The sequence below is a fragment of the Vicugna pacos genome, chromosome 28 (assembly GCF_048564905.1).
Source record: "Vicugna pacos chromosome 28, VicPac4, whole genome shotgun sequence".
NCBI lineage: Eukaryota > Metazoa > Chordata > Mammalia > Artiodactyla > Camelidae > Vicugna > Vicugna pacos.
In genome coordinates this window covers 16,254,531-16,276,257 of record NC_133014.1, presented here as the reverse complement: position 1 = coordinate 16,276,257, position 21,727 = coordinate 16,254,531, and the positions used below count along the sequence as shown (strand labels likewise).

The window sequence follows — 21,727 nt, the reverse complement described above, 5'->3', positions numbered from 1 at the left end:
ATCTGGCTTTTAGTTTCATTGATGTTTTCTGTCGTATTTTTTTCCTTTTTGCCTCTATTTCATTTATTTCTGCTCCGATATTTATGGTTTCTTTCCATGTGTTAACTTTGGGTTTTCTTTGTCCTTCTTTTTCAAGCTCCTTTAGGTGTCAATTTAGACTGTTCACTTGAGATTTTTCTTGTCTTCTGAGGTTGGCTTGTATCACTAAACTTCTCTCTTAAAACTGCCTTTGCTGCTTCCCAGGGATTTTAGATCACTTTGTTTCTGTTGTCATTTGTCGATGGGTGTTTTTCCTTTCCTCTCTGAGTTCTTCAGTGACCCAACTAGTAGTTTAATTTTGTAGCATATGTTTCAGCCTCTATTGGTTTGTGTTTGCATAGGTTTTTTTCTCTTACTTGATTTCTGGTCTTACAGCATCGTGACCAGAAAAGATGCCTGATATCATTTCAATCTTCCTAAATTTACTGAGACTGGTTGTGTGACCTAGCATGTGATATATCCTGGAGTATGTTCCATGCGCACATGAAAAAAAATGTATATTCTGCAGTTTTTTGATAAAATGCTTTCTATATACAGTTGACCCATGAACAACATCGGTTAGAACTGTGCAGGTTTCAATAAACATACAGGAAAAATATTTGGAGATTCGCAGCAGTTTGAAAACACAGACAAACTGAGTAACCAAGACATAGCAAAAAATATTAATAAATGGTTAAGTATGTTATGAATGCTTAAAAATATATATAGGTACTAGTCTATCATTTAATACATTAAAATATACACAAATCTATTCTAAGAAGTTAAAATCATCAAAATAGACACATTCAAACGCTTATCATAATGACAGCATTTGCAGCAGAGAGAAATGCAAACAAACTTAAAAATGCAGTATTGAATCATACCCGCATAAAATAAACTGCAGTACATGCTGTGCTATTGTAAATTTTTAGCAGCCTCCTGTTGCTGTTGTGTGAGTATCCACTTAACGTGCGTGCGATGCTGATCATCTGCGCACAAGGAGTTCGTCTCTCCTGTAAATCACGGATCTCAGTAAAAAGTGATCTTCTGCAATTCTCACGTTACTTTTCGCCATGTTTAGCACAATACCATAAATGTTGAATAACACCATGGGACCCATGCAAAGTGTCACCAGTGATGCTGGAAGTGCTCTGAAGAAGCAGAGAAAATTCATGACACCACAAGAGAAAGCTGAATTGCTATATACGTACCGTAGATTGAGGTCTGCTGCTCTGGTTGCCTGCAGCTCTGGTTGCATGCCACTGCAAGATAAATGAATGCAGCATAAAGACCGCTACGGAAAAAGGAAAGGAAATGTATGAAGCCATCACTGCAGCTCTGTCCACAGGTGCAAAACCCGTGCAGAAAAGAAGCAGCCGACTCTACTGTTCTGTTCAAACACAGTCAGTTTTATGATGAGTTCTGCTCCTACCTATACGCTGCTAACACCCTCACTTGACTGCAACGAAACAAAGCAGAACAAACAAAACCTGTCTTTTTATACATTCCTGGGGGTTGTGATTTATTCAAAAAAGTGGTGTTTTCCTAGCTTGTCTGTGCTGATGAGGGGCTCGACTGTACTTTGGGATAGCAAGGAGGAGCCGATGCGGAGCCCGGGGCGAGGTGAGGAGACTGGGGCAGCTAGAGAGGCAGAGCTGTGAAGCCACTCGGGGCTGCTAGTCTTTTCTGGCTTTGGTCTGCCCCTTGCATTAACCCATGTCTGTAACATAGTCTACTTTTACCCACTGCAGATGTCCAGAATAAGTGTATTCTCTGTTCTTCCTATGAGATGTTCAGAATTGTATTCTCCCTAGATTTCCTCTTTAGGCAAAACATTCTTGGTTCCTTGAATTAGTCTTTACGTACCTTAATATTTCAATTATCATTTTATTTTTTAAGCACGAAGTTCACTACTAAATCGATCAGTATGCAGCAGAGCAGTATTTCCATTTTCAATGTTTTTGGCCACAATACACTGTTTAACGCAATGTAGAATTACACTTTATATTGAATGAGCACACTCTTAACCAATAATAAGTGAAAGTTACCATATGCCTTTATGCGCATTATATTTTCCTTCAATACATATGCAGGAATCTGAAAAAATGTTTGGGTGAGTGAGGACTTTGTTCCGAGAAGTGTTTTTGGAGGCCAATGTGTAGGGGCAAGGACCAAATTCAATCCTCCACACTCAGTTCTGAGGAAAGATCTGACTGCTTCAAGAAGGATAGTTCTTTCTGCACCATGACTGTCACGTGAGTCAAAGATATAAAACGAATAAATAAAAACAGAATTAGCATCCATGTGCTCTTAAGTAGCCATGTCTAGTGGCAGCTAGATTTTTGCTTAATTAATGTAGAATTCACTTTGCAGAAAAAGAAATGGAGGAATGTATAGGTTGGCTTTAGTGACATGTGTTCTTTATAGACCCAAACATGTCAGCATCCAGACAGATTGAGGACTTCTTGCCTTAGTAAATTGAGAAGTTGATTGTAAAACGAAATCTTATTTCTCTTGCCATGTTTAGATCTGTTAAGCAGAGGGAGGGAATAAAAAGCAGACTTACTCTTTATACACACACACACATATATGTATGTGTATATATATGTGTGTATATATATGAATTTATTACTATGTATACGATAAGAAATTCTGTTACTGCCACTTTAACTCCTAAGCCAAATATGGAAGAAAAAATTTTAAATGAAACTGTAGGCTAACGTGGCTAGGAGTGGATGACTGATTAGCAATTATCTAAAAGGACCCAAAGGCTTTTTAACCAGCAGGACGGCACAGAAGGACGGTTTCTTTGTGTACCTACATATGCATGTATATTAACTGTTGATGTCCACCAGGAATTGAAAAAAATTTGTGGAAATTCCACCATCACGAGTGAAAATCCTCTAACACTGGGGACTTACTTGCACAATTGTCTTCTCTGCGAAACCTTGCTGCATCTACAGAGTATCGTTGCCTTTTAAAACCACCCCTGCAATATCACTATAGAAATGAGGAATAAAGACATTTTCCTTCCTCAAGAGCCTTCTCTGAACTGTTTCTAGCTTCTAATAGAAACTGTAGGTCTCCATTAAAGGAACAATACATTCGTGGATTGACAACAGACAAATTAGCACAGGGAAAACTGATGGAATGGTTATAACTTATATATGGGAGAGTTTTAATTTTGGTCTTTTAACAAACATTGTAAAACTAAAAACTTCAAATGGATGTTAAGCCTTTCAACGTAACCAGGTGTATCCAGTGAGGCCACAGTGTCCTAACACATTTTGTGAAATATACTTATAAAATATTAAGAGTCTTCTGGACAACCTCAACGGAACCCCACTACTTTTGAAGGGGCGAAAAGTCTGGAGCTTATTTGAGTGAATATAATGGTTATCAGCTTGCGTTGGGACGCTTGGGGTGTAGACCCTGAAGAAGTTTAATTCTGTGTGACTATTTAACTGATTCTAAAGGCAACTCACAGAGAGACGTTCAAAATATACTTGAACAACGGCGGCATCATTTGAACGTGGCTTGCTTTCATGGACTAACAATTTATGTGGCTACATTATGCACATCTTAAAAATTGTCATTATTTTTGAGCAGTTTCTAAGTATACGTCAGACTCATAATTGTCACAGCCCAACCCATATATTTCTATTAAAAAACCTGTAGTGCCAGATGGCACAGACAGTTAGGAACAGGCAGTCCATTAACCATGCATTAAGGAAAATAATCTCTGTGTTCAATGAATAAACCACTGCATTATCAGCCTTGATGCCAGGTCACGGATATCTGCTCCTGTGTGGTGCAATTAATTCCCTTTTCTGTTTCCTGTAACGTTATTTTGTCTCTCTTGTTCCGTTAAGTGACACATCTTAAGGTCTATAACTTCTGTAGCTTTATAATTTCATTCATCCAGGTCAATGACTTTTTATAGAGCATGTGCTGTCAGTCACTGCTGTGGTTTCCAGACGCATGGCAATGAGCTATACATATATAAGGTCTTGCCCTTAAGGAGTAGGATTCAGTCAATAGGCAAATGAGCAAGGCAACCTCATACTATGAAAAGTGCATGAAAGAAAGGAACATTATGCCGTTAAAGAGAATAACGGTGGATGCCAACCACTCAGTGCTCTGTGTGTGATGTTACGTGAATGTTGAATTCCTACGCCCTGTCCTGGGGGTATATCATCCTGCTGGAAATTCGCTCTCAGCAGTAGCATAAATGGGAGGTTGTGGGGGTTTTTGTAATCTGTCGTCAAGGCTTGGGATGTATTGCTAAAATCTCACTCATTTCCTTTAATACATTTTAATACCTTTTAATAACATTTGCTAACTTCTGATTGATATTCTCTGAATGAATCTACTCCATCTGTGTACTTTCTGATCGTCACTCTATCTGAAGCCCTTTTCCTTTCTGTTCTCTATCAGATCGGTGATCTATGAAAGCCAGATGACCTCAGGTCCTTCAGCCTTCTGAGAACATGGTTTTCTTCAATACTTTTTCTTAGGTGAGTCCAGTCCCCTAATAACCGACCCCAGGGGGAACCTGAGTCTCCTCCCAGACCTTCTCATTTTCCCCAGGAGGGCTTAGGTGCCCTCGTTGTCATTTGCCTGCTCTTCCTCTGCGTTCCAGAGTTCTCTCCATCTTCGGCCCTCTTTCCATTCCCTTCTTTTCATCTTTCACCTGGTCTGCAAGGGTGGGTGGTCTGTTTTCCCCAAAACAAAGTCCTTTCCTTATTCCTAAAGGAAGAGCTGACCCAGAGCTGATATTGGCACTGATTAGTAGGTCTTTGCTGGATTGTTGAGAAGGAAACGAAGGGAAATTACAGAGCAGGGTAGCTGCCCATCCGACGTCATTGGTCTTAAGTGCTGACAGCTTCACCCTGTCAACTTTTTTTTTTTAATACACTGCCTTTCTGGCTCTTCCTTCCTCAGAAGTCATGAGAACTCCTTCATAGTTCTGCTTTTTCTTAGACTTAAATTCCTCTTAAGGCAGAGTGTTTCTGGTCTGTCCTCAAAACACCAAGGATCATCTTCTATCAGGTCAAACTCTGCTTTGTTATGCAGAGCAGTTTAGTTTCCTTTGTTTTCCTTGATCAAAAACCTTCACAAATATTTTCCTCAATAAGAGAGTAAACTGAGCTGATGTAAGTTCTGGAGCTTCCCTGGAATATGAAAATGTCACCAGTTAATTGTTTTTATCGTTTCAAATAGTGATTTTTTTTCCTGCTACGTGCTCAAGAATGCTTCTCTGCTCTAGACACCCCTGGGGTCTTTTCTTCTAGTGCTTCCCCTAGGAGGTGAGAAAACAAGGAGCGAGCCAGAAAGTGGGCTGGGACCTCTGGCAGTCGCTGCGGCCACACCCCAGACACTCCTATCTAGCAGGCCTCCAGCTGCTATCACAGATCGCCCTCCAGCCACGGAACCTCTGTCCTGGGGCCACAGACGGGAAAGCACAGGTCGAAACGGTAGAGTCATTCCAAAAGGGTCTGAGATGAGAGAGCAACATGCAGACAAGGGGCCACGCCCTGGGCAAGTGGAGTCCAGAGGGACGTCGGAGAGCACGCCCCAGCATGGCACACAGCTGGTACCCCCCACCCCAGATGGCACAGCTGGGAGAGGAGCTGGGGAAAAAATACCCGCTAGACCTGTCCATAAGCAGGTTAGTGGGTAACTAGCCCCCCACAGGGACCGTCTGCACGTACCTACAATGCCCAGCAGACAAAACACCACCCTTGAACGTGCTGGGGGCGGCCGTGCCCAAGCCTGCCTGTTAGTGGAGTGTGAGTGGGTGAGAGAGCCAGCCCTTCACGGGCCCCAGGGAGAGAGGGGGCCAGCGGCAGGGGCCAGATGCTCCCACTGAGCAGCTAGGGCCGGGACTCACTTAGGCAAACACCTGACCTTCCGTCCCGCCTGACAGGTCTAATTGTTTCCAGCTGTTTTCACTCAGTTGCCTCCGAGGGTCCTTGCTCATGATTCCTAACCACAATAGACTCTCAAGGTAGAGCAATCATTCCTTTCCTCAGATTGGCCCTTTGAGACCTCGAGGGATGCTTCATCGTCTACACAGTCAAAGCAAAACATTTTAAGTGGCTATTAGGTTTGGGATATTTTAAGCAAAACGAAATGTAGGCATGTGGACGTTTTTAATCGATTAACTTGCTGAAGAGCCTGATTTTTCCAGGTTTTGGATCTGTGACTATTGTAAATAACACTCCAGACCTCAGTGTCCTCATCTATAAGATATGGACACAATCGTACCCAGCTTAGAAGGCTTTGGTGAAAATAAATAAGATGAAATGTTTAAACTGACAGCCAGCCCAGTGCTGACATGTAGTTCGTAGTCAATAAATATTAGCTTTCATCAGAATCGTCCTACTGCGTCACTTTTACTGTTGTTCATTTAATTTAACTAGACACCTCTGGTCTTCCCCAGTGAAAAACTAGAAATCATCATTCATTCTGCAATGACACAAAGATTCCAAATTAAACAGAATAGTAAACTGTTCACTGTGGATGAAACCATCCTTGTAAAACTCAAGGATATTAGGAAGCCACGGGCGTAGATTTTGGGTAGTGGGAAATACGCAGATTTAAATTAAACAGGAGATTTCAAGTAAAACATCAAGGCCAAATGTGATTTTATCCCAGAGGAAGACCTGAAAATTAAATCATAATCCAACAATAAAGCTGGATCAGTAAAAAGAAAATTGAGTATCTGAAGTTCAACAAAACAGGCATTAAAATGGGCGTCTTACAACCAGGCCTGCATGCCTTAAAATTACACCGAACGTCTATTTAGAAATCCAAGTCATTTTTATTCCAAAAAGTATTATTTAACCTCTTTAAGAATGCTATTATTTGCAGAAGGCTTTACACTATTTTTCTACATTTTTCTCAAACAGCAAATACAAGAGGAAGAAAACGTGATTTTCCATCAAAGGAAATGTAAGGAGAGGGAGGTCAAGTGACACCCATGGGGTCACAGGGCTGGAGAAAGGCAAGGATTTGAAGCCCCCGAGGCTGGGACGTCATGAGCTCATGTCTTCATCCTATAAGTCATAGTCTCCGCCTCTGTGAGTGATGATGATTTAAACCACACCCAAAGGGCTGTAATTCAGGGAGGTTGTCCAAGTGCTCTTGCTTCAAAGGCTCGGGGGATAAAGGGAAAATAATTTTTTCTGAAATTGAAATGCATCACACTTCAGGGCTTCTTATCACTGTCCAATCATTTACAAGCTCTCATTTTTCAAGAGTTGGTAAATTTGCTGGAGAAATCCAGGACACTCTGTCATAAGAGAAAATTTGTTATTATACCTGGAAGGGCTGGTCTTAAGAGCAGGCAAAAACTGGTAATGGTCTGAGCTTAAGACAGCACCTTCAAAAACCAAACGAAAACTGTACAACAATCAAAGCAACACCACCAGCTACAATTTCACCATTAGAGACTCATTTATTTGGGTTTTAAATATTTGTGGTTGTACTGAGTGACAACAATATACCAAGTGTTATTCTAGAACTTTTGAATATGCTACCCTCACATTTCCATTTTATATATGGAGAAAATGAGGCATGGAGAGGTTACTCGGTTCGCCTAAGGCCACAGAAATCCCTATGCTTATAAAAATGTCCATAAATGTACTATTCCTTCTTAACTAACTCAGTAAGTAGTGTTACTTACCAAGATTCAGAGGATAGGCATGTTCCAGGAAAGAAAGGCTATAAAGGAATTGACTCCATCATACTGTGTATGATATTTTACTGTAAATAAAGAACATCACCAGCCATGTCAGTAAACAAAGGGTGCTGTGGCCATCAAGTCATTAGCTCCTGCCACCAACCCCCTGACAGTGAGCGGAGGGAACTCAGGACGCAGACCAGCAGGCAGCCCGGCCTCTGCCGCCACCCCCAGCGGCGCCCCTGCGGGAACTCAGGGTGCGGAAGCACAGGACGCTGGCCCCAGATGGCTGGGTGCACATCACAGGAAAGATTCCAGCGAGCCCAGGCCTTTGCACCTTCCCACACACAGAAAAATGCTAAATTCCTTAATTTGAGCTATCTGGTTTTTTTAATTAACAGTAATCTTTTGATGTTCAAACTACATGGTCTTTGTTGCAAAACTCCTGCATCTCCCGGCTTCTGCCTCGCTGCTTTACAGCAACCTGAGAGGCTGCACCCCGGGCTCGAGCCCTCAGAAGGCCCACCGATTATAACATAACCCTCAGCCTTCAGGCTGTGCACTTTATTCCAGTTGGCATTACACATGTCTTTGATGTATTAAAATGGGAAACTTAAATTGCTATGCTTCGTTATCCTGTTTTTATCATTTGTGTGAATACTTCTGTGTTTTCACCCCTGTGGAAAGGAAGGCAAAGACGGTTCGAAGGTTGAGACTGTCCTTAGCACGAATGACCAGGGACACGAGTGCCCAGGCAGGACACTGGAATTGTGAGGAGCGTGCTGTGCAGGTGGGAGCGCAGACTGAGCCTCTTTGAGGATGGACTTTGGGGAGTTCAAGTGAGTAGGTACATACTCTGTTTGGTAGGCTGAAACTCACACCCACCACTTTGACCTAACACATTACTGAGCCCACATTGTGTGTCAGACACGGTTCTAGAAACTGCCGAATGATGCCGTCTTGTCTGATGTTCAGAGTAGCCTCAATTACTGTTATCACTCAGCTTAATCTAAGTGACATTAAGGTAGGGAAAAAAAACCAATTTAGCAACATATAACAATAAAACTTTCTTTTTTATGCTGCTGTGGACCTGCTACAGATCAGCTGTAGCTCTGCCCCATGTATTTTGTTGCTGTTCTGGAATCTAGACTGAGTGTTCTAGAATGGAGGCAGAGAGAACTGCTTCTGACCAGGAAACTGCAGAGGAGACAGAGGCACGGCGAAATACGTGTTGGCTCTTAAACTGCTGCTCACGCAGGACACATTACTTCTGCCTTCATTTCACGGGACAAATAAGTCAGACAGTCTCTCCTAAATCCTGTAGGGAGAAGAAGCATGACCCTTCTGCAGGGAAGGACAGAGAGGGGGAAATGGAGTCCATGGTCAACAGAAGGACAAGCGGCAGTGCACTCAGTACTTGGCTCCCCGCTGCCCGCCGCCACAGGCAAGACGCACCTCTCTCCCTAGGAGACAGCCTGGAAGTCCCATGCTGGCACCACTACCAGCTTAAAGCACAGGACGTCTCTGTGATGCACAAGTTCCTCACCACAGTTTCCTTTCATGAATGTTATCTTTCCTTACACACACAATACGCAGAGATGGGACAAAGAGAGAGTGACTGCAACAAAACCTCCCGTGAGAAAAGGTGAAAACGTAAGGCCCATAGAATGAACTGGCTCGTCGTGCTGCCGACACAGCGCCAGGACGATGCTGTGAGGGAACTGTAACGTGGAGATGCGAAATGTTCTTGAGTATGTCTGTCACCGAACTCAAGTTCGACTGTCCACCGCTCAAAAATCAAAAATCAGCACTCGAGAGGGGCAACGTTGTTAGAAAGGAAAGTTGCTTTTATTCAGAATGACAGCAATCTGGAGAGACGGCGGACTCAGTGTCCCCTAAAGACCGTCTTCGAAGATTCTGTTCAGTCATGAAAGCTTTGAAGGGCAAACAGGAAGTAATCTCAGTTATCCATTGAGACAGCAGGTCAGAGTCATCACTGTCCTCCACTGCACGCAGGCTTGCCGACCTCTCGTGATCTACCCTCCAGATTCTGTCTTGTTCACGCAGTTTGTCCGTGATATTACAGAAGGGGAAGCCAAGGAAGAGATCTGGCCATCTGTTAACTACTTATTCTTCATTCCTACTTCTTTGATCTACAGAAAGAACCAACAGCTTAGGCAAGGTGCTGTGTGATCAAAAGATTGGAAAGAGGTGCTGAGACCAGAGATGAGCGGAGCATGGGGCTGCCTGGCTTCAGGTTGGTGACAAGACAAAAGTGACCCCCCACAGAGAGCTCTTTCCTGCCAAAAGCTGCTCACAGGTCCTGATTCCATATTTTAGCACTTTTATTTTTACACATTTCTCTCTTTGCACTATGGACTATTTTTTGCTCTGGTAATAGCTTCAAAGGTCTCCAGAGATGCTTGTAACGCTGGGTACGGAACAGAATGCCAAGTGGAATACTTGGCAAATAGGACGGTGGTCCACCACAGCTGAAATATAGTGCAAATTGTTATCACGACCAAGCAAGGCTGAGAACGGGTGTGAACTACGCCCTTCAAGGTTAGATAGCCAGAACCAGTGCTCCAGCCCAAATCTGCCCGACCCCAAACTCTGGGTCTATTCCACAAGGTAATGTTGCACCTGCAGGGACAAAGGGCGGTAGTTACAAGGGAAGAAGTTCCTTGGCGCCCTCTGGAGTGAGCCGCCAGTTGGCTGTGGGCTCCTTCATGGTGCTTGTTGGAGTTAGTCTTCTAAATTTATGTCATTGCTCCTTTTTTATCCCCTCATTCTTTGGTGATGTGTTGTTTGAATGCTTTGACCTTACCTTAGTTATATTTTCATGGTATTTCTGTGGGTGTTTTTTTTTTCACGTACCTGTTTTTGTGCCAGAGCATTAAAAAACAAGCATTGTGTCCTCCCCAAGGGGAGGAGACTGGAAGCTGTAATCAGTGAGCGTTCACAAAGGGCAAGGCTGGGAACGTCTCAGAGGCAGAGGTCAGCTGCACCCCTCGGCCACAGGCTCCCATTTCGGTGCCAGCTTTGGATGTCTGCAGGTTTATTTTCACTTGGGAAGGCTGCGCGGCTGCCGGAAAGTCATCAAAGAGACACTTGTCCTCTGTCATCGTTTTATCAGGGGCAGCTCTGCTATTCACTCAAAGGTTTTCTGCACTTTCATCCAGGCCCCAAAGAGAGAGGCTCTCTTGGACCAATTTAATCTTCAGCAGAAAAACTATATGCCTATTTATGCGGGCCTCCAAGCCAAACCTAATTGGTCTATGAGAAACAAATGGCAAAGTTGGATAAAGACAACCTGGATTGTTCCTTTTTGTCAGCAAGGCTGTTTTCAAAGAGTCATTGGCGTAAATGCTTCAGCTGCAGCTTCCACAGAGGCCGATGCCAGCATGTGACAGCCTGGAACTGGAGCCAGCTTTCCCGGGACTGTTCCAATGGCTGGGTTCCATCCCCCCGCTCGCAGCTCAGCCTCCTGAGCATCAGCCTGATGTTTCCAAAGAGCTTTCTGCTCGCTTCTCACTTTGATAGACTTTCCAAATCTAGAAACTCTTTCTGATCACTGTTTCAGTTTCAGAAAAGCAGTGTGTCCTTAGTAGATCTAAGTTCTTTCCTTCATATTCAGGGGAAATTGGAACAAATCTGGAAGGAACTGTGCCTGAGTCTCACAGGGAAGGTTCACTCGCAGAGTAAGATTCCGGCTCCAGCAGATGATACGCAGGGCCCCCTCGAAGCTCGCTCCTGCTTTGTACCTAACAGAGAAGGCTAACGAGGGGCTGATGTTTGCTGCTTTGTTTATTCTGAAGCTGCTTAGAGACCTTCAGGCCTGTGACAGAAGGTCTCCTATGGTGCTGTTTGAGCCCAGTGAGCCGAACGTTGTCCTTTTGTGGCTTGTTCCATTCCCCTGTACTGGAAAATCATTGCCAAGTTGAGCTCAGTCTATGCCTCAGAAGGAAAAAAAAAAACAAAAAAACACTTGCCCCAAGAAGAGAAGAAACAAAAATCGATGCCAGAACATAGAAAACTTGCGACCAGAAACTTGCGCTATTATTGGGGAAACAAGAAAACCATTAAAAAGCAAACAAACCTTCGAGAGCCAGCAGAAGGTAGGTGTTTTAACCCCGGGAACCTGACTTGCACTAGTAACAACAAATACCGCAGGGACCTGGGGCCGGGAGCAGCACCCAGCAAGTCTGTCTGAGGGGACGCGCAGGCGTCAAGAAGGCGGAGGGTTGCCTCGGGCCTCGGCTTTTGCCCGGGCAGCCGTAGATCGCTCTGTCTCGTCTCTTGAGTCAGCTGAGGACACACTCCGCTTACCTGCTCTTGTGCCAGAGCATTGACAGGAAAGCTCTGGCTCAAGGGGAGGAGCTCGGAGGCACTGATCAGCGAGAGTTCACAAAGGTGAGGCTGGGGACGTTTCAGAGGCAAAAATCAACTGCTTCCCCGCAGCACTAGGTCCCCATTTTAATGCACAGCCCTTACTTCATGTGCTTGAGAAGAACATTTCCTAGATACTAAGTTTACTACAGCTTCAATAAGGCTGGAGGAAAGGATGGAGGTATACCAGGAGGTCTAGGTCGGAGGTGCCCTGTCACACGCATCAGAACCACCTGGGTTGTGTGTGAACCAATGCAGGTTCCTGAGCACACCCAAAAGCTCCTGGTTCACTCAGTCTGTGGTGGCGTCTGGAGTCCACGTTTTTAAGAAGCACCACATGTGATTCTGAAGTGGCCCAGCCTCCAGTCTGATTCACGCTGGTCATGGATGTTAAAGGTGACGCTGTCTTCCACCTGCCTTGAAACCAAGAAAGCAGACTTGGAGGAGAGTTTAAGGAGCCAGAGCAGATTATCAAACAGGAGGGAGGCAGATGGTGTGACTCAAAGTTCGAAACAAGTGGTTGGAAATCTGGACCAGTAGCAAGACGACTGGTGGAGGAGCTGAGCAGATTTTCCTGGCAGAGAACCTCAAGTTGGCTGGTGGTGCCAGTGTCTTGAAGGTTACATGTGTTGGGGGGTTGACTGTATTTAAAACAGCCTGGGGGATTCAAAACGTGGCCACCTAGAGATTCCAAAAACCCTGAGTCCTAACAGCAGAGGTTCTGGCTTAATCGGCCTGGAGTGTGTCCTGGGGGAGGGGTGTTACTGGAGAGTAGGTTCTCATCTTGTCACAGAAAGGATCCATAGACAAGACTCAAAGGTCAAGAAAATAAAGTGGGGATTTATTAAATAATACTAAGCTCTTAAGGGGTGAGCGGGCAGACTCATGTGTGTAGCTGCAATGAGTTTCTGTGCCAGGCTGGTTACATGGGCTGCCAATGTGAGCCAGTGGGATATTCACTGGGGAGGGAGTGGTTTGATGCTGTATTTCGTGATTTTTATCCCAGGTCCACCTTCCTGAGGGAAGAGGGATTTGGGGTCCTTAGTTAGACTTTTTTTAAGGCCAAACAATTTTTATTGTCAAAAATGTCTGTATTTATGACACATTTAAAAATAAAAATAAAAACCTCCCACCCCCTGCAAATGAGCTAAAAGATGAACAACATCCACCTCTCACATCCTTGTTCCCATTTCCTCACATTCTCTCCAAATAAAAGGATAAGAAAAGACAAAGGAAAACAAAACAAAAAACTGAAAAATGAAAAATGCCCCCAAACTACCCATCAAAAACAAGGTAGTGCAGTTCCCCAGGGGGAAGGGGAGGTGACCCCGCAGCCACGGGGAGGAGAACAGAGATCAGCCAGCGACAGAAACTGCAAAGAAAGACACTCTGACAGAAGAAGAAACACAAAAGGAAGCCAAATAGGTCACCAGGCAACCCGGAGGTTCCGGGAGCCAGGAAGGAGGGGCGGGGTGGCTGGCAGGCCTGGCAGGACAGGAGCCGGCAGGAGGGGACTGTGAAGGTTAGGGAGAAGCTGCAGAACAGCTTGCTGTCCCTGCACAGCCCTCAGTTAGGGACAAAAAGACCCTCCCACCTGCCCTTGAGCAGCACCCCGAGCAGCTGAGGCACGTTCACGGCGAGTCCCCAGGGTGAGTGAGCAGCCCCTACCCCCTCTCCGGGCCCCCCCGACCCCCCAAGCAGATCGCTCCTCATCCGTTAGTCATGGGATTCTCCCCCCTTCCACAGCGTATCTTTTTTTTTTTAATTTTTTCCCATCAAGCATATCTTCTGTTTATCTTTTTTCTTTTAATTCTTATTTTACCCCTTCTTTCCTCTTTTTTTTTTTCCTCTCTCTCTCCTCCACTTTTTTTTAGTAAGGGGAATACCATGTTGGTCTAGCCCGGCCCCTGAAGACGCGACGCTGGAACCTGCTGTCAAAACCAGTGTAGACTTGAGAGCAGGAACTGTTGAAGCTGGCAGTCTGGGCACAGTGTCGGGCCTGTGGGAAGCCCCGGTCTGTGGTGCTGATGCCCGCCTGGTCTGTCGGGTCGTGTTGGGATCACCTTGATTTGTCTTCCTCTAAATAGGGGCTCATCTAAGGACCAAGAAGTCCTCACCAGCTCTTTGTCTGAGAACTCGATACATGCCAACCCTTTAGGATGGCCACTAAATTTGCCACAGAGTGTCTAGTGGCCTGGCTGACTGAACTACAGCCAGGAAAGCGTGCTTCCAGCCCTTCTGCTGTTGCACCATAGTCCACTTCGCCGACACAAAGGGGCCAGGCGTCAGTCTCCATGTCCTCCTCAATGGATATGATCCTGGACCAACATTGCTGGGGGCGGACTCACGTTCATCTCTAGCTCCTGTAACTTCCCAGCTTCTTCCTCCATCTCCTTGACTCAAGCTTTGATTGTTACTAGCTCTGGTCCTCAGTGGTGCCATCTCCCGGGTCACCCTCTACCAGTCCTGGCTTCCCCTCTTCCTCCTGGCTGCCAGGGGCCCCTGAGCCAGGTGCTGGTCCCATGAGATGGTGGGGGGAGGGGGCTGCGGGCTGGGAAACATCCTCGTCAGGCGCCAGCCTCATCTTCTCAGGCTCCAGGTCCTCAGATTCCAAGCTGTTCTCGTAGTTCCCTCCCCCCAACCCCACCTGGGGCCCCCTGCTCCCTATGTAGCTTTGATCGGAAGTGTCATGGCGTCGGTGTGTGATGGGCCCTTCTCATCTGCAAGGCTCACTTCACTGTGATTAGGGCAGAATGAGCAAACGGTTACAGTTGGGCCCCAGAGAGTCTCGCCTTTCCCCACATTTCTTTATGAGCCTCCAGGTTGCCTGTCCACCCAAAATTTCTCCCAGTCTGGTGGTTTCTGCTTTTCTTTATCTGCCCAAGGACCCCTGTGACCCAAGATGTATGGCTTCCTGCCATCTGGCCCGCTCCCCGCTTCTCTGCTCATATCTGCTTGCTCTAAACGGGCGACTTCCTAGATCTCTTCAGATAATTCTAAAGTGTATCAACCTTTGGTTTAGAGGATCAGCACGAGTAAGGGCACCTGGATCAAATAATCTTGCCGGCACTTCTGAAATGTTAAAGCACACGCAGTTCCGTCGGGGTATTGTCAGAATGCAGGGTCTGTTTCAGCCGGCCCGAGAGTCTCCACCCCTCTCAGCTCCCAGGCAGCGTTATTGCCGCTGGCCTGGGCTCCACACTGAGCAGCAAGGATCGGGAAGGCCAGAGGCTCTCACACTGCTCCAGGGCTGGGAACACGTTAGAAATGTAATTCTCAGCTTTCACCCTCCATCCACGGCGTCCGAAGCCTGGAGGGTGGCGCTGTGTTTGAACAAGCCCGGCAGCTGGTTCTGCTCCACGCTCAAGGTCAAGAACCCGAGCTCTGTTCCAAAACAGAACTGTCTGTCGCTGTTGAACCTGGCCGAGCTGGGTCACGCACACTTCGTTCTCTAAATGTGGCTGGGCCTTCCCCAGTGGGGCATCTCGGATTTACAAGCAGGTTTTGGGTTCTCTTTCTCCATCCTGATGACTAAAGGGCATTATCCTCATGTGACCCGTACGTGGTAACGACTCCAGCACGCTGCTCTCTATTCAAGCACCCGGTCGCACAGGCTCTAAGAAATGAGGGGTTGAACATGACCTCCAGGATCTGTTCTGTTTCTGACAGTCGGTGACCCCGCCCTTCTCCAAGCAGAGAGGCTGTGACAGTTTCCATGCCTGTGTCGCTGGACTCCACTCAGCCAACCAGTGCTGCACTGTTTCTATTATTATGCTTCTTTTTAAAGAAAGAAGGAAAGGAGCAAAGCCGTCAGCGAGTCTCCAACGTGGGCAGCAGCCATGTGTCTCCTGTGAAGCCGGTAACTGCTGACAGCGGGCCCCGCTCACGGTACAGGCAGACACAGAGGCGGGAGCCTCTGCAAAGCCCTGCCTCCCTGCCAGGCCCTGGCTGGGAGGAAGCACCCTGAGACTTAGGGGATGAGTGTGCCTTTCCAGCTCCCCTGCCTGTATTCCAGCTCTCTTGCATCCAACAGTGTTAAAATCTGACAGCTGAGGATGACCAGAGCCCTGGGAGGCAGGGTGGCCAGCCATCCTGCTTTGCCAGCAGCGGTCCCATGTTTAGCACTGAAAGCGTCACATCTTGGGAAATACCTCAGTCCCTGGCAAAGGGGATGGTGGGCTGCCTTAGATCAAGGTTTGTTTGTTTGTTTGTTTTCATGTCACTATTTACTTTTTTGGTTTGGATAATTCTTTCTTGTGAGGGTCCATCCTGTGTGTTGCAGGATGGTTAGTAGCCTCTCTGGCCTCTCTCCACTTGTTGACAGTGGGATCCCCCAGTTGTGACAACAAAAAATGTCTCTTGCCAAATATCCCCTGTGGGGGGGGGGGTGTAAAATCATCCCCTGTTGAGAGCCACTGTCCTAGATGTTAGTGACTGTTTAATCTGAAGCACCTTCCAGGGGAGCATTTCACAAATGTTAATGCACGTGAGAATCACTTGGGGTTTAAATAGACATTTCCCCAAAGAACACATAAAATGGCTAGAAAAAACATAAAAAGATGCCCAAACTCATAGATATTTAGGGAAATGTAAATTAAAACCAAAATGAGATTGCTTCACATGTACTAGCATGGCTAAAATGAAAAAGACAGACAATTATAAACGTCGATAAAGATGTAGAGAAATTGCAACCCTTATGCATTCCTAATAGGATTGTTAACTAGTGGAGCCAATTTGGAAAATAGTTTGGAAGGTTCTCAAAATGTTAAACACAGAGGTATTATATGACCCAGCAATTCCACTCCTAGGTACGTACCCAAAATAACTGAAAACAAATGGCCAGACAAAATCTGTAAACAAATGCTCATAGCAGCATTACTTATAGCAGCCAAAAGGTGGAAATTATCCTGAAGTCCATCAACAGATAAACAAAGGTGGTATATCCATACAGTGGAATATTATGCACCCATAAAAAGGAATGAAGTATTTGATACATGATACGGCATGGATTCACCTTTAAAACATTAATATAAGAGATAGAAACCAGATACAAAAGACCCCATAATGAATGATTTCATTTATAGGAAATGCCCACAATAGGCAAATACATAAAAACAGAGTAAATCTGTGACTTCCAGATTTGCTGGTCTAGGAGGGGGAGCTGGGGTATGGTGTGTGGCTGGTGTTGGGTATGAAGTTTCCTTTGAGAATTATGAAAGTGTTCTAAAATTAGATAGTGGTAATAGTTCCACATTTCTGTAAATATACTAAAACCCACTAAATTATACATTTTTGAATGGATGAATTGTATAGCATATGAATTATCAACCAGGTTGTTATATTTTTAAAAGAATTACTTTATTGTCTTGTTAAAATATGCATTCTGATTTTCTGGGAACACATTTTGAGAAACCAGTCCCAAGATCAAGGGTTCTTAAAGCATGTTCCCTGACTGGCAGGGTCACCTTTATACTTACTAGCCATACAGATCCTCAGACTTTACCCCAAGCCTACTACATCGGAAGCTGTGGAGGTAGAGTCCAGCAGTCTGTCTTAATATGCTATCTAAGATATTTTGATGTGTGCTGATATTTGAGAACCAGTCCCCACACCATCCCCACCCTGGCTGGCTCTCTTCATATTGTATGCAAACATACTTTGGGGTAAATATTCGATTTTTACTGAGAAAAAATATTATTTAAATACATCATTAAGTTTAGTAAAAGTCATATTACTTGAAAGAAATAAGCCTCATAACTGAAGAAACTTTAGTATAAAGGTATTTTAACTTTGCAGCTTGGGGATCCCAGGCTGGACCCATAATACTTTGTCGGGTTTTTTTTTCATGTAGTATAAGAATCCATTAAAAGCTACAACTACCTTGCTTCAAATGTGCTAACTGAGAAAGCACACTTGACTTCCTCTTTGCATGTCTATATGCACGTTCTAACATCACATATGTGATACCCATCTATGACAGGCTGCTTGGCATGAAGAAGGAAAAGGAAATGGATGGAGAGGGAGTGCAGCGAGGAAGAGAGAGAAGTGTGAATCTTTGGGGAGACAAGTGAGAGACTGAGACCCTGATCTCTCTCTGGGACACATTCCCAGCTCTGGAGCCTGGGAACTGGAGAGTCTTACCTCTTTGCCAGATTATCTTTTCTGTGAGGGATGGCTTAGTACTAGATTGTTCCTTTCTTGGGAGGAAAAAAAAATTCTATTTCTATTGTTCGATACACTGTCATTTTCATTAGAAGAAGAAAAAACATTGTGTCTGTTTGTTATCTGTTTGTTTTCCTATTTGGGGCTGTTACACAAGTAGCGAGTACCTGGGGATTCGATTCTGCAGAGCCTAATACACCTGGAATCTCAGTAACAGCCATCCGCGCATCCAAGTGCCCTCACAGCTTAAACAAGGCGTGCACTTCATTAAGTCCTCCTGAGTTCTTTATTCACTAAAGAGGCTTCTCCTGGTCTGGAGAGTGGATCTGCTCCCCTGCATCCCTAATTTGTTGTCAGAGAAGAGCTTGAGTCTTGGGAAGACTCGAGCCTTTCTGCTGATCACTGACTGACAGCCCCCCAAATTGGATGGAACTCCACGACACACGGCCAGTTGTCCCTGGCAGCCAGCTTCATGCCTCGTCTGCCCCTCCTAGTCTCTTGAATTTCCTTGAAAGCATCATAATGAGATTCATATTTTCCACTTCACTGAAACACAAACTCCATCCTTTAATTCATTCAGACAAACTATTTGTACAAGTTACAGTGAGAAGTGGTGTAGAGCCAAGCAGTGCTCTCCTTAGAACCATCTCTGAAGAAAGGACTCCAGGGACTGACTGTTGTAAAAGCATTCACGCACCCCAGAAGGGGTCAGTTCACTTCCTGAGAAATGCTTGTTTGTCCAGTGAGCTGAATAACTTAAATATACGTATTAGATTGTCCCACACAAGGAATGTTACTCCTCCTGTTGCCCGTGAGGCATCTATGACTGAGACCGCTTCCTTCAGAAACTCAACCAGGTTCAACTTTGCCCATTATCTGATATGTATGACCTCTGCAACTCAAAACACTTCCATGATTCTTGTGTCTTTATAGCTTTATGCAGAGTGTAATATTTATATTGTAAAGTCATTAGCATAATAGATCTGAACTCCTAATATTCCTCCACCGTGCACGTAGCTCCATCTCAGCAAATGGTGCTCATACATCAAGGTACTAAAGTGTAAAACCTGGAAACAAGGTTTTGACATTTTCCTTTGCATCATTCAAAACACCACCGAGTCTTATTAGTTCTACTTCTGAACAAATTTTGGATCTATCCCTACTCTTTTTTCCACAGCCACCATCACCACCTAATCTAAATCACCGCCATCTTTTGCCTGGACACCTTCTGTGGCCAGCTACAAGATCCTCCTTCTTGGTCCCCTTTTAATCTGTTTTCTGCACAAAGAATGAAGTTATCTTTTTAAAATATACATCAGGTAGCTCTGACTTCCCACTGTACTTGGAGTAAAATTCAAAATATTTAATACGACCTGAAAGACAACGTCAGAGCTGTCTCTAACCATGGTCTCCTGCTAATTGTGGATCCAAAGGTCACACTGGTCTTCTTTTCCATTCCTAGAACAAGTCAACTGTTGCCCATACAAGCGTCTACCTTCACTGTTCCATCTGCGTTAAACACCATCCCCATCATTCTCATATGGCTTCTCATCTTTCAGTGCTCAGCCTAAAAGTCAGCCCTTCAAGATGTCAAATAAAGCTCTATATTGGTTTTGAAGATACTGGACAGGCACGGCTAACAGGTGCATCAGATGTATGGTGCTTTGTATCACTTCAATTTCCAGCATGATTCTTTGATACCCCCTCCCCTACCTCCCAGGTCTTTTGGAGATTAAGGAGTTTCCAAAGAGTCTGAAATACAAGCCAGGAAGTTTTGACTTGTAAAGGACACGGGGACTTTACCAAGGAGCCTGGCTTTTCCAACTGGGTCAATTTACGAGATGCACTGTCCTCAAAGGACAGAAGGCAGAAGGATCTAAGTTTGCAGAGCTCTGATCTCGCCTCTGATACTGATGTTTTACCTGGCTTGGGGCCAGATGTGAAACCTCCCGAGGTCCTTCGCCTACTTACCTGTGAAATGGAGATGAAGATTCTGAGCTTCAAAGGGATTCGGTGGGAATTAAACAGTATGTCAAAGTGCTTTGAAAGAGTGACGTGGTAAGTGTTGCCTTTTAGCTTCCCTCAGATGTTATACAATTTCCCAAGTAGGTGAAAATTAACTTCAATGTCATACTTCAGTTCTGACCTGATCATCTGTTGACTAGTGGTCCTAAAGATTCAACTGCGAGGCGTCTGAAACAGCAGAGGTGAGTGACCACAGCACTATCCTGAGCATCCTGTGGTAAAGACTGGACTTTGATGGCATCCTCTCCCAGAGTCCTTTGCACAGATCCCGTCCTCCTGAGCAGATGGCACATGGAGCTTGACCGAAATTTAAAATAACGTCCTCCTCGTAATTTGCTTCTAGGCAAATACAGAATATTGATTTTGACATTTCCATTAACAACATAAAATAAAAGAAGAGCAATTTTGTCGTCTAGTAGCCTTTTTTTTCAAATAATTATTTTTATTTACGGTGTTGAATAATTAATTCCTGCCCAGCGGGACAAGGAAATTTGTTAAATGCCTGAGAACAGCCCACAGGCAAACTCACAAGGGAGCTAGAAGGGCTTCCGGAGAAGGTGAAGCTCTGACATCACTTGAAAACAGCACGGCGGAGCAGGCAAGCGTTCGCTTCCTGAGGTCAGGCTCAGACCGAGCGTCATTCCCGGGTCAGTCAGTTACAGGCGGAGCTACGTGCACAAAGCAGTCTTGGGTTTTTGTTTTCTTCCTTTCTATAGAGAGGTTCCCGAGGTCAGTAAACATGTGTTATCTGCTGTCATATTTGAAGCACCTAATACAACGCATATTTGGGGCTTCATAAATATTTGCAGAATATATTAGATCAATAAATTGAAGACTGGGCTGCTTGACAATATTCTTAGAAAAGAGTGGGCCAATTTGAACCCCTAGAAGAGTGCCCTAGGGTGACCCCACGTTGAAGGTTGGAAAAGGGAAAGATGGCTCTCCGAGGGTTTTTCCCAAATTCCACAGGGAGTTTTCTAAGCAATTGCATCACCAGATTTAGAAGAAGCTTCTATTCAGAAGGCCCAGTAGTGACAGGCGTAGCAGTGCTGCTGAGGAAACCCTGTGCCCCAGCAGAGGACGCCACGGCGGTCTCCTGCAAGCCAGCTTGCTCAGGGAAGCGCGGATCTCTCACACAGGAACAGAGGTGCATGATCCTCCTCCTCACGCAAAACTTACGTGTCAGCCAAGGCTGCCCAGTGCTCTTGCTGGCCTGTTCCCTTCAGTGATGGAGAGCGGGTGCAACGTACGCACAAGGCTGATGTGATACAATGTGACACTGACTTCCAGTGCTCAAAGGGACCCCAGCGTTCAGCCCCGAGAACGAGCTAAGTTAGAAAGGACGGTGTTACCTGGAAAACTAACCCAAAGCTGCAGTGCTCTGGCTGCTATAAAAAGTGAACTGGAGTTTTGACCAATTAATGGTGAAGCTGTGGCAAAATCTCT

At 45.1% G+C, this 21,727-nt stretch overlaps 1 long non-coding RNA gene and 1 pseudogene across 1 annotated transcript; one reads left to right on the top strand and one right to left on the bottom strand.

Annotated features, from left to right (window-relative positions):
- Positions 1-13,574: 13,574 nt before the first annotated feature.
- On the top strand, positions 13,575-20,691 carry LOC140690116 (uncharacterized). The gene is made up of 2 exons (XR_012065300.1): positions 13,575-13,743; positions 19,719-20,691. It is a non-coding gene; the product is annotated as an uncharacterized lncRNA (long non-coding RNA).
- LOC102545955 (polyadenylate-binding protein 2 pseudogene) lies at positions 13,965-14,484 on the bottom strand (annotated as a pseudogene).
- Positions 20,692-21,727: the final 1,036 nt, after the last annotated feature.